Genomic DNA, 13,200 nt, shown 5'->3' on the forward strand with positions numbered 1-13,200 from the left:
AACGTTGGAGCTCCCAATAACTAATAAACCCCTCCCCCCGTGTGCCTGCTCGGACCTTGCTGAAGGAGCAGCCACATGTCCCCTCACAGGCAGAGCGGGCGATGCCACACGACCAGCCTCCACATTGACCTTCCGCCTCGTGCGCCGCGAACGCCGCTGAACCCGCCACTCCCCTTGGGGAGAGGGTGGCCCAACCGCGCCCGGTACCCGCGAAGATGTCTCGACAGCAGGGACAGTGGGTGAAGCATGTAACACCTGGGGTGTACCTTGCGACGCACCAGACTCCCCACTGCCGCTACACTCCGAGGCAGCAGCCTGAAGACGGCTGACCGCGGCCATCAACACGCTCAGCTGTTCGCGAACAGTGGCCAGCTCCTCCTGCGTCCGTACACAGCAGTCACACATCCTATCCATCCTAAGGAAACAATTTACTGAAGAGAGTTAATCAACCTTTAACTAGACTGCTAATTCACTAAAGGCGGCTGCTTATTCACTAAACTGTGGTTGCTAGCCACTTCTTGTAGAAAACAATGAAAATAGCACTACCTGTCTCTGGACTGTATTGAAAACAAACTCTAGCACTACTGGCACTATGGTTGACTACAGGGACTCTCTCTGACTGTATTCAAAACAAACACGAAATCTATGGAACACTATTAAGAGCACTCGAAAAATAAAGCTTCCTAAAAGCAAATACACACGGAAGAAGAAGTGACAAGTAAGAAAAATACAGTTAATACTTAAATTAAGGTAGCTCGCTGCACAGCAGACGTGAAGCAGACGGGAGTTACGATGACACTGACACTGACTATGGCTGACTAAAGGGACTCTCTCTGACTGTATTAAAAACAAACACGAAATCTATGGAACACTATTAAGAGCACTCGAAAATTAAAGCTTCCTAAAAGCAAATACACACGGAAGAAGAAGTGACAAGTAAGAAAAATACAGTTAATACTTAAATTAAGGTAGCTCGCTGCACAGCAGACGTGAAGCAGACGGCAGTTACGACGACACTGACACTGACTATGGCTGACTAAAGGCACTCTCTCTGACTGTATTCAAAACAAACACGAAATCTATGGAACACTATTAAGAGCACTCGAAAATTAAAGCTTCCTAAAAGCAAATACACACGGAAGAAGAAGTGACAAGTAAGAAAAATACAGTTAATACTTAAATTAAGGTAGCTCGCTGCACAGCAGACGTGAAGCAGGCGGCAGTTACGACGACACTGACACTACTGCCACTATGGCTGACTAAAGGGACTCTCTCTGACTGTATTCAAAACAAACACGAAATCTATGGAACACTATTAAGAGCACTCGAAAATTAAAGCTTCCTAAAAGCAAATACACACGGAAGACGAAGTGACAAGTAAGAAAAATACAGTTAATACTTAAATTAAGGTAGCTCGCTGCACAGCAGACGTGAAGCAGACGGCAGTTACGACGACTAAAGTATAAAACTTCATTCTGAATTACCAGATTGCACAGTCTACTATTGTGGTTTTGAATTTCACAGTTCATATTAAATTCACAATTGTTATTAATTATAAATACTATTAGGGAGTATACATATTGGCATGAAAGTGTAAGAATCCCTGGGTTTCTGAAGATGGTACTGTAAGATGTTCAGTTATCCAGGTTATGAATTTTATACAATGTCCTTACTGCAGGTTTCCAAGAAATAAACACTTCCTTGATCTTAGAAGCACTGCTCCACAAGATTATGCTAAGTCAGTGTTGAGTCAAAGTACAAAAAGTGCAAAGCATGAAGAAATGATCCCTCTGAGCTTCACCATGTGTACCACCTCAGGGGATATCTATCTGGATGCTTAAGACCTTCACAAACAGAGCCTCACACAGTGTGCACCCACTGACCTATAATTCCCATACTTTTTAAGTCAATTTGATTTGTCTGGAATTAAAATATTAGTTTTTGTAATATTAAGGATTTGTACCAGTCTCAGCACCATACATTACCACACTTACCTTTAGCAGGTACTACAGGAACACCAGTTTGTCTCTAGCCAGTGACCTACTGAGAGTTGTAAGCACTGCTCTGCACACAGTTATGCAAATAAAACTGTATGCTACTGTAACATTACGAGTCAAGATAGCTGTAACGGAAATTGAATAGCGTAAAGTTATCATTAAAAATGCACGCCGCGCGATTTAATTGAATAGAGTAAAGTTATCGTTAAAATCGCACGCCGCGCGATTTGTGCCGATTTGGTTGGCCATAATAGTAGTAACATGCTTTTGAATACAATTAAAATATAACGGCGATACCTGTTTAGTGTTATTGGAAACAATATGTAGTAAATTAATGAGTAAGGTAGCCGATCCTATAAGAAGAGGTGAAATTGGGCATATTAAGGTGTTTTGCTTTATGTCGACTAAGCCCATGATACGGCGTCTTTTTTTCCGTTTACTCTTAGAAATAAACAAGTAATGAAGTGCTAATTGTGCGTTGTGAAAAATATAGGGGTGAATTTTAAATAGCTACAGCGTATAATCAGACTAACAAATGGACATTCAGTTACGCGAAATAGCGGACAGCGAAGTGTGGTCATTAAATTGAATACACCTACAGGGCAGTAAATTCCGGGATAAGTCTATTCGCATCTCACGAGGGACGCGGTATTGAGATCGATTTTTTTTTATTATATCACGGAGAGCGGCCTTCAATTTATAAAAAGGAGAAAAGCTGTATCATTATCATTGACTGTTGGTGTTAAGCAACCAAAACTGTTCATCAGAGGGTTTCGGTGAATGAGTGGTGAATGCGAAATGAAACTGTGAACGAAGTTATGTTAAATAAAGCAGAAGAGACAAGACAGTTTGGTCGTATCTGTAATTATTCCATCAACCGTAACATTTCTTCTCGTTGTATGAAGCCTTTATAGACGATCGTTATGACAATTTGCTTTGAAGGGATCTCGTTACGAGTTAAGTTTTGGGGACCTGGTCAACAGGGGTAGTTCGTACATCTTAGCTACTGCAGCTATTCTGGAATCAGGTGCTACCGTGACCGTTGTGTGTTGTCAATGGCTTAAGGTCATCATATCTCATGCTCTAAGATCGACGCGCCTTTCCTCTTGGTATAACGGTGTCTCACGGTAACAACGACAACGCCGACGGCGAAGGAAGTTACGGTAGAAGTGGCGCCCAACGTGGGGCTCGATTGAGGATTGCTGCATCGAGTCGAGTGTCATCCGGATTCACGAACCCTAGAGTTGGAAATTATTGTAGCAGCCAGTGAGTCTGTCCAATGAAAGAGGTATTCTTCAATAATCGCTAAAAGTGAGCGATACTACCAGGTATGATTAATATAACTGTATAATTATAAAAAAAAAAAAGAAGTTGAGACTTGTGATTTCGGTAGATAAATATATATAAATACATAGTGAAAATAAGTGTGTGTCTTGGCAGTGAATAATCATGTCAAAACGAACGAAAAGAATACATGATAATGTGCAGTTGAGTAGAGTAATGAGTAGAGAGAGAGAGGAAAGTGAAGAGGATATGGATGATGCATCCCATGAGCTCAATCTGGGACAGGAGACATGTACAGATAATAATACAGTTATTGATTTAGAGCCGTTAGGAGATTCAAATACAATGATAAGTAAGGTAAGCAGCGTGGGAGAACATAAAGATCTTGAGGTTTCGGAAGTAGATCAGCAAGTTGATCCTCAAAATGGAAATATTAATCAAAAAATGTTTGATATGCTGGTATCAATAAATACTCAAATGGGTGTAATGAATGGAAGACTTGGTTCACTAGAAAAAGATAATAAGCAATTAAAAGAGGACAATCAAAAGTTAAACAAAAAATTTGAGGCCAAATTTGGTTCATTAGAAGTTAAAATGGATTCTTTGGAAAGCAAACTGAACACCTTTGATTATAAACTGGAAAATACTAAGAAAGAATTAAAGGTGGACTGGGAGACTCAATTAAATGCGAAATTTGGAGAACTAGATGTAGAGTTTTCTAACACCTTAGAAAGGCAATATAATATTTTAATGGGAAAACTTCATGACGTAGAAAAGAAATGTGAGGTAGTTTCGAAGAGTTATGATGGCCTGTCCAATAGGATGGTTAAGTGTGAAAGCAGCTGTTTCAATGCTAGCGCACAGATAGAAGAGCTTTCGAAACAAATAGTCGAGTTTGAGTCCGATGCTCGTAAGGGGATTGACAAGTATTTAGTAGATCAAACTAAAAGACTTGACGAAGATCTATCTGAATGGATAGAAATAAAAGGAAATGAAATTGTAGGCAAGGTTAAGACTACTATTGGATCCCAGCCAAATGAAAATATCAATGAGCACCTAAGTAGAAATGATGAATTAATTAAGCTCTTCACTAGCGAAATTCAGAAAATAAAAGAGAAAATAGTTTATGAGTTACCTAAATGGCAAAAGGAAACCAATCATAAATTGGTGGAGTTAGAACGAAAGTCATCACAAAATTTGTTGACAGAGGACGAACGTTCGGAGAATAGGTCGAAAAACAACCGAACATGTGAAAATACGAAGTACAATTGTGGTGAAAATTTGCATTGGGAAGTTGATGATTCGGTTGGTAAAGATGATGATTCTTTTGGTCAGCGAGGATATTTGTCTTCTTTAAAGGTGGAGAACAGCATTTTTAAAAGTAGACAATTCCCAACATTATCCACTTAAAAGAACAACCTGCATCCGAAAATCTTTATCAATAATTTCAAAAGAATATTTCCACGTAGCTGGTCAGAACACGACCGACTTCAATTTATAGTATCCAAAATTACCGGAGAAGCCGCATTATGGGCCGCTGAAGTAAGTGAAAGTTGCCAAACTTGCGCTGAGTTTGAACAACTTTTTTTGGCTAAATACTGGTCGTCGAGTAAACAAGAGAAATTAAGAAAAGAGGTTTACCAACCTGAGTATTTTAACAGTAAAAGGAGTACTTTAAGGCAATATTTTGAAAAGTACATAAATAAGACACGTTATTGGAGTGATCCAATTTCTCACAAGGAAGTGATCAGAATTTTGAAGGGAAGGTTGCCCATAAATATACGTGAAAAGTTAATAAATGTTCCTGACCACGATGTAGAACAGTTCTTGTCGGTGATTGACTCTATAGATATGATTATGGAAGACGCAAGACAAATGAGTGGTAATCAAATGTCGACTCACACTCATAGTGATACGAATAATTATAATAATAATAATAATTTAACGTATGATAATAATAATACCGAAAACCAGGTCAAACCCGCATCACTGGAGCGTGGACAATCTTCATCCTATGGTTGCAATAAAAACAATGATTATAATAAATATAGAAGAGATACTTACTGTGCTAGAGGTAAACCTCGATATGGTGACGCGAATGTGCATAGTAGTTATATTAATAAGAGTAACAGGTACCCAAGTGATGATCCCAATTGTATTCGACCTTGGGAAGATAATTCGAAACATAATGTTCATCGGCAGGATGGAACAAATGCCTCAAGTCCTCATCCAGCACAAGGAGTTATACCAATGGGCGAAGGAGCCTCCATTGTGCGACAGGGTGAATACCATAACTCGGATCATACTGTATGGATTGTGGAAGTTCATGAACCCCCACCGATGACTCAACGAGATAGATTTAACTAATACCAGTCACCAAATGCCTTCCTAGGATGACTGGAAAGGAGAGATCAGGATATAAGGAATGAATTAATTGAAGAAAAACCTGAAGTTTCTAATAAATGTGGACAAATTTTACAGGCAATAATTCCAACAAGTATAAATAATGTTGATGTTGAAATATTAATTGATACTGGAGCAACTATTAGTGTCATGACGCTGGACTGTTTAAAACCGATAAGCCGAGGGGTAAAAATACCCACTTTTCCTATCACAGGATGTACCGTGTCTGGCGCGTTCAGCGCAAAAATGCAAAAAGTTGTGAAACAGGTATGTGTCGATGTTACAATCCGGGGGGCTCAAATAGAAAGTACATTCCTGGTTGTTCCTAAAATGACAGTACCATGTATCTGGGGTTTGGATTTTTTATGTGAGACCGGTGCAATCATTAATTTAGAGAAAGGTGAATGTATATTTAATTCCAATGGTAATGTTTTGACAGCCACCCTGAGAAAGGGCCGTGTAATTCCAAATCAATTGTGTATGAATCTAATGGTAAAATATATCAGTATTGATGATGAAAATGTGTATGATATCTGCCTTATTGAATGTTCTGAAGAAATGATGGATAAAATGTCATTGCAGGAAAAGGTGTTTGAATCAGAATATTTATCTGTTATCCAAAGGGACGAATTGTACTACTTGTTGGAAGCATATCAGTCGATTTTTAGTAAACGTCCGGGTATAATAAAAGACTTTGAATACCATATAAAGACGTATGCACATAAACCCTTTTGTCGTACTTCCTATTCTATCCCATGGACAAAGAAAGAAGTAGTCAGAAAGGAAATCAATAAAATGTTAGAATGGGGTATTATTGAGCCCTCAGATTCCGAATATTGTAACCCTCTTGTGGCGGTAATTAAACCCAATGGTGACATCAGATTGGTGTTGGATGCCAGAGAGATCAATAAGATAATTATACCTGTACAAACGCGACCGGAGAACCTAGAAGAGTTAGTACAAAAGTTTTATGGTGGCCGCTTGTTAACTTCTTTGGATATGCGTAGTTCATATTGGCAAACTAGAATATCGAAAGAATCTAGAAAATATACTGCATTCATTTTTCTGGGCCGAAGTTACCAGTTTACCGTCATGCCATTTGGGTTGAAAATAAGCGGTGGTGTTTTCATATCAGCATTAGATACCATACTGGGCAGAGACCTTTTGAATGAAGTTACGTTATATATGGATGATTTGCTAATTGCTTCTGAAACTGGGGAGGAACATTTGGACTTATTAAGAAGAGTTTTTGCGAAATTTTTGGAATACGGAGTTACTGTAAATTTGAGCAAATCCAAGTTTGCTCATAACCAATTGAAATTTCTTGGACATATAATCACTCCTGAAGGGATAAAACCAAATCCTAAAAAGATGGATGTGATTAACAGATGTGCTTATCCAAAAAATAGGACGGAATTAAAGTCATTTATCGGCTTAGTTTCATTTTTTCGACGATTTTTACCCAATCAGTTAGGAAGCCAAGACTGTTTGTTACGGCTGTTAAGAAAAAATGTCATGTGGGAGTGGAACTCCGAATGCACGCAAGCTTTTGATAACATCCGCAATGCTTTGACTAATGCTCCACTGTTACATCATCCGAGACTTGATCAAGATTTTTATATTGCTGCGGATGCTTCTGAAACAGGATTGGGTGCCACTCTTTTCCAGATGGACAATCCAGAAGATATCAGTACCATCAAAATAATTGGGTTTGCCAGCAGAACACTCTCTAGCTGTGAACGCGCATATTGTACTACTGAATTGGAAGTACTGGCCGTGGTCTGGTCCCTTAGAAAGTTTCGCTATTTTGTATATGGAAAGAAGATCATTGTATTCTGTGACCACAAAGCTTTATCTTTTATTTTAACAGGAAGGATGTTCCATTCACGTTTAACCCGGTGGGCCTTGCTACTGCAAGAATATGATATTACGCTCAAATACATCAGAGGGAAAGACAACATCATAGCCGATGCTCTTTCAAGACTACCGAAAAGAAAGAATGACGACGAGTGTGAAGAACAGACTATTGACTTTAAAGTCATGAATTTATCAAGGCAATATTGTGAGAGGCAGATTTCACAGCTATGTCGAAGTCTTCCACAACTGCAAGAAGATGATAAGTTGTGGAAAGCCATTAGGCATGCTGTTGAAAGCAAAACGCTAAGTCACTCTCAAGAACAGTATCAATTAAAAATCTGGAATATTGTATCGAAAGAAGGATGAAGAAGATGTTTGGAAAGTTTGTGTTCCAAATAAATATTTAGAATCACTAGTAAGGTACACTCACTTGAATTGGGGTCATTTTGGTGCCGCTAAATGTACAGCCAAAATAGCACAATACTGCTATCATCCAAATTTGGGACGTATAGCTACAAATATTCTTAAGAAGTGCAAAATATGTCAGAAGGCGAAACCCATAACCTATTGTCGGAGGATAGAATTACATCCTATCATCCCACAACCTTTAATGTTGGTGTCATGTGATGTCTGTGGACCATGTCCCATGACACGTGGACGGTTCAAATATGTATTGGCTTTCTATGATCTCTTTTCAAAATATGTGAAATTGTATCCTTTGAAAAATCTCCACGTTCGACCCATGTTACGCAAATTTATCAACAACTATATAACTGAGCTTGGCAAACCTATAATGGTCTTGACAGACAACGCTGCTTATTATACAAGCAAAGTATGGAGAGGCACTATGAAAGAACAAGGAATCCAGCACATTTACATCTCAAGATTTTACCCTTGTGGAAATCCGGTTGAGAGAATCTTCCGAGAGTTGAATCGATTTTTACAGACGTACATACCCAAACAACATTATAAACGGATCGATTGGATTTATGAATTTGAGAAAGTGTATAATGACTTACCACACTTATCGACAGGTTATTCACCTAACTAAATAGTATTTGGTGAAAGTATTGTGCCAGAATGGATGAAGAAATTACCTGCGATAGAACAAAAGATTACCAAGAAAGAAGATATGGTGAAGAAGGTCTATGAAAACCTGAAGCATCAAGCACAATAGAGAAAAACCCGTTTTGATAAAAATGTGAAGAAAGTAGTCACATATGATGTAGGGGAAGAAATTTTATTGAGAAATCACCGAAAAGCATCAACCAGGAAAAGACTGAATAAGAAATGGCAATATTTATATACAGGTCCATACAAAATAATGAAAATACCTCATGAAGGGAGCTATCTCCTGGCAGATTGTGATACTGATGTAATTAAAGGCTTGTTCCCTCACATAGACCTGAAGAAGTATTATCAATAATGAGCAAAATATAGATTCAAGAAACACTGAATGATACCAAGACTACACTCAGTGGACTAAATAAAATCACCAGTGGATAAATACGTACTTATACTAACTTACAAAGAAAATTAAAGAATGTACCAACGATTTCCATGAGATACCTTCTTGGTATCAGCAACAATGTCGACGCTGAAATACGATTTATCCTCTCACCGAACAGCGAGGATGGATGATTTAAAAGTGGAATTAAGAGGAACAGAAAAGGACCAAATCCTCTCTGGTTAAACAAGTGGCCTAATAAGGGTTTTGGCCTAGGATGCCAATCGTCGAACCCGGCTGTGATCCCTGCCTTGCACAGTCGGTTGAAGAACTGAGGGCTTCATCCAAGAAAAAAAATGTGGTGTGAATATGAAGTGATTAGTGTGAAGTGTTTCTAAGACAACCTATAAACAAATGTGGAATTTAGTTAAGGGCATTTTGTCTCGGCCCATTAACTCAACTTAAATATTGTAGAAGGTATGTACTGACTTGTTGAGTGAATCTGAGAGTGAGTGTATTCGCCGAAACAAATGCCCTCTCCTGTCACTGTAAAAAAAAAAAAGAAGAAGAAGAAGAAGAAGAAGAAGAAGAAGAAGAAAGGAAGCCTGTTCTGTCTGGAACCCTCTTCAAGACATCACAGTCTGGGGGGCTGTGTAACATTACGAGTCAAGATAGCTGTAACGGAAATTGAATAGCGTAAAGTTATCATTAAAAATGCACGCCGCGCGATTTAATTGAATAGAGTAAAGTTATCATTAAAATCGCACGCCGCGCGATTTGTGCCGATTTGGTTGGCCATAATAGTAGTAACATGCTTTTGAATACAATTAAAATATAACGGCGATACCTGTTTAGTGTTATTGGAAACAATATGTAGTAAATTAATGAGTAAGGTAGCCGATCCTATAAGAAGAGGTGAAATTGGGCATATTAAGGTGTTTTGCTTTATGTCGACTAAGCCCATGATACGGCGTCTTTTTTTCCGTTTACTCTTAGAAATAAACAAGTAATGAAGTGCTAATTGTGCGTTGTGAAAAATATAGGGGTGAATTTTAAATAGCTACAGCGTATAATCAGACTAACAAATGGACATTCAGTTACGCGAAATAGCGGACAGCGAAGTGTGGTCATTAAATTGAATACACCTACAGGGCAGTAAATTCCGGGATAAGTCTATTCGCATCTCACGAGGGACGCGGTATTGAGACCGATTTTTTTTTATTATATCACGGAGAGCGGCCTTCAATTTATAAAAAGGAGAAAAGCTGTATCATTATCATTGACTGTTGGTGTTAAGCAACCAAAACTGTTCATCAGAGGGTTTCGGTGAATGAGTGGTGAATGCGAAATGAAACTGTGAACGAAGTTATGTTAAATAAAGCAGAAGAGACAAGACAGTTTGGTCGTATCTGTAATTATTCCATCAACCGTAACATTTCTTCTCGTTGTATGAAGCCTTTATAGACGATCGTTATGACAATTTGCTTTGAAGGGATCTCGTTACGAGTTAAGTTTTGGGGACCTGGTCAACAGGGGATAGTTCGTAGATCTTAGCTACTGCAGCTATTCTGGAATCAGGTGCTACCGTGACCGTTGTGTGTTGTCAATGGCTTAAGGTCATCATATCTCATGCTCTAAGATCGACGCGCCTTTCCTCTTGGTATAACGGTGTCTCACGGTAACAACGACAATGCCGACAGCGAAGGAAGATACGGTAGACTACCATACACATGGTGTACCATGAGAAATGATCAATATTCAGGGATATGACAGGAAAATCATTCGAAGCAAAAAAGGTCTAATAAATGTGGGCTTTAAAAAGCGTAAACAGCTGTATCGCTACTACACCTTTGATACCATTAAACAAATCTCTTCTACTGCAAGCTCTTTGTTTTCCATATTTTCAGAGTTGGTAGTATGGACCAAAACAAGAAAAAAATGTATCATAAATGTGGGCTGTAAAGCACATACCTTAAGAGCCAAGAGCACTTGGTTCATCCTTACTACTGTGAAACAAATCTTTTCTACTGAACAATCGTCTTAAGATATGAATTTTACAGCCCATGTTTACTAATTTTTTTTTCTTCATATTATTGTTCCTATCATATCATTGAATACTGACCATTTTTCTGGAGACACCCTGCAAATTTAAATAGATCTGCACCCTGCATATGGTAGCTCCAGACATAAAAATGGAAACTTCAGGAGTACATGGAGTGAATACAACAAATCCTCAGGACATGAATGTTGGCAATCAGTGAGCTGTGAATTCGATGGCCTGCCTCATTAAACAAGAAGTTGAAGTAGCTAAGGGTACGGCAATAATAGTTACAACATCATAACAAGTTGCAGAATAACCTGCAACAAGAACAGCAGCTGTTAAACAGTTGCAAACTTGTTCCCTTATTGTCTTCGATGTGTATTGTATAGATGTGTCATCAGCAATATTCGCGGTTTTTGAAGATTTCTCCGATCTCCCATATGAATCACTTATGTTGGCCACAGACAGGAGTGGGCCAGCATTAAACCTTTGCCTTGCAGGACACCTTAGGCAGTGTTTCCTCACTCAGAATTTAGCTTTATTTGTGTCTTTTTTTTCCCCACTTCAATCACCCATCTTTGGGGTACGTCAGATCAATCACTTCTTAGATTTTTGTGCTCTTTTTTCCTCCCAATAATTCTTCATTCTATCTGATCTCTTCTTTCTTTCCTCCTCTGTTATCTGAATTAGTTTCCTGGTATTGATCTTAACTTGGAACCTCTTAGTTTTATCATTGGTCACGGTCTTGGTTGTACCATTCTTTAACACGACTTCGTCAATCTGGAGTTCTCTCAAATCCTTTTCCACTTCCTTAAACCAATTTGGGATTTTTTTTTGGGGGGGGGGGCGGGGGGGGTGGGGGGGGGGGGTGAAAGGAGTCAAAGATTTGTTTAGTTAGTCTGTCGGGATTCATTTGGAATATGTGCCCATTGAAATCAATCTTCATTTTCCACATGGTTTCAGAGTGTCTCTCTGACTTTGCATAAAGGGCTTCATTTCTATAGAAAACTTGTCTATTATTTTTGAATTTGGGACCCACGATTTTCCTCAAAATTTTCCTCTCCTTGATTTCCAATTTCTCCATTTGCCCTTTCCTCTCCATGACTAGCGTCTCTGCTGCATAGAGTGCCTCTGGCTTAATTACTGTCTTATAATGTGTTCTCATATTATTTGTTAATGTGGCCCTTCTATTTTTTTCTTATTTAGTTATACCTGAACTAAGTCTGTGAGACCATATAGTCTTTTCCCACTGAAAAAACATTTGTAGAAGCCAAATAAGCCATTGTTAAAATGTTATTATCAGCGGTTGGTTTGTTTTGTTTTAAGGCGCAAAAACAACAAGGGTCATATGTGGCCACATCAGAACTGTACAACATGATGACAAAGAGAGGAGTTAAAAATGACTACATGTTAATCCCAACCAATGGAAGAGAAGACAGCTAAAAACAGGAGGTGGAGAAAGGTTTATAAAATGTGCCATAGAGAAACGGATGTCGTGAACTAAAAATTAAATGTATGTGTGTGTCTTCAGCTATAGTTAGAGGGAATTCACTGATTTAGTAACCAATGATTTAAATTTAACATGCTTTGGTTTACTGTTACTGTCAATATCATTTGCCTTTCTGTGTATATTCATTTCATGCATAATGCTGCAAATTTCCTTTACTTTATTATTATAATTTTGAATTTTGAAGGTGTTGGTTTGCGAGAGCAGAGATTCTCCCAGTGGGCACAATTTTTGCCTTTTTGACACCACTGTAAAACAAAATGCAGTTTTATCTGTAAGTGTCCTTTTAGTTTTTGATTAAAGCTATTTCTCTGCCTTCTCTTCCTGGCACAAGGTACTTTGATTTTAGAGGACCATTTCTGTCTATTTCCACTGTATTGTTCATGCCCCATTGTAAAGGGAAACTGGATTCAAAAAGTTGTAGGAATATTTTTAGGAAAGAATTTAATTACTCATTACTGTGTTCACTTGGTAAACTTCTCCCATTGTTCATTCTGTAAATTCTCCATCAAGAGTGTAATTTTGTCAGCATTTATGAGTATGCGAAATTGTATGATTACCTTTTTAGTTAATTGATGAGGACTCACTCTTTCCGACATCTGATCATCTGGGTCAGACAAACCTTGAAACATGTTTTGGACATTAATAGTCAGTTGCTGTTACA

The 13,200-nt window shown here is 38.4% G+C and overlaps 1 protein-coding gene across 1 annotated transcript in view; it reads right to left on the bottom strand.

Moving 5' to 3' along the window:
- The window catches only part of LOC126172625 (Hermansky-Pudlak syndrome 1 protein homolog), a 161,061-nt gene that overhangs the window by 104,379 nt on the left and 43,482 nt on the right, over positions 1–13,200 (bottom strand). The window lies entirely within an intron of this gene.

The sequence above is a fragment of the Schistocerca cancellata genome, chromosome 1, assembly GCF_023864275.1.
Source record: "Schistocerca cancellata isolate TAMUIC-IGC-003103 chromosome 1, iqSchCanc2.1, whole genome shotgun sequence".
In the NCBI taxonomy this organism is placed as follows: domain Eukaryota; kingdom Metazoa; phylum Arthropoda; class Insecta; order Orthoptera; family Acrididae; genus Schistocerca; species Schistocerca cancellata.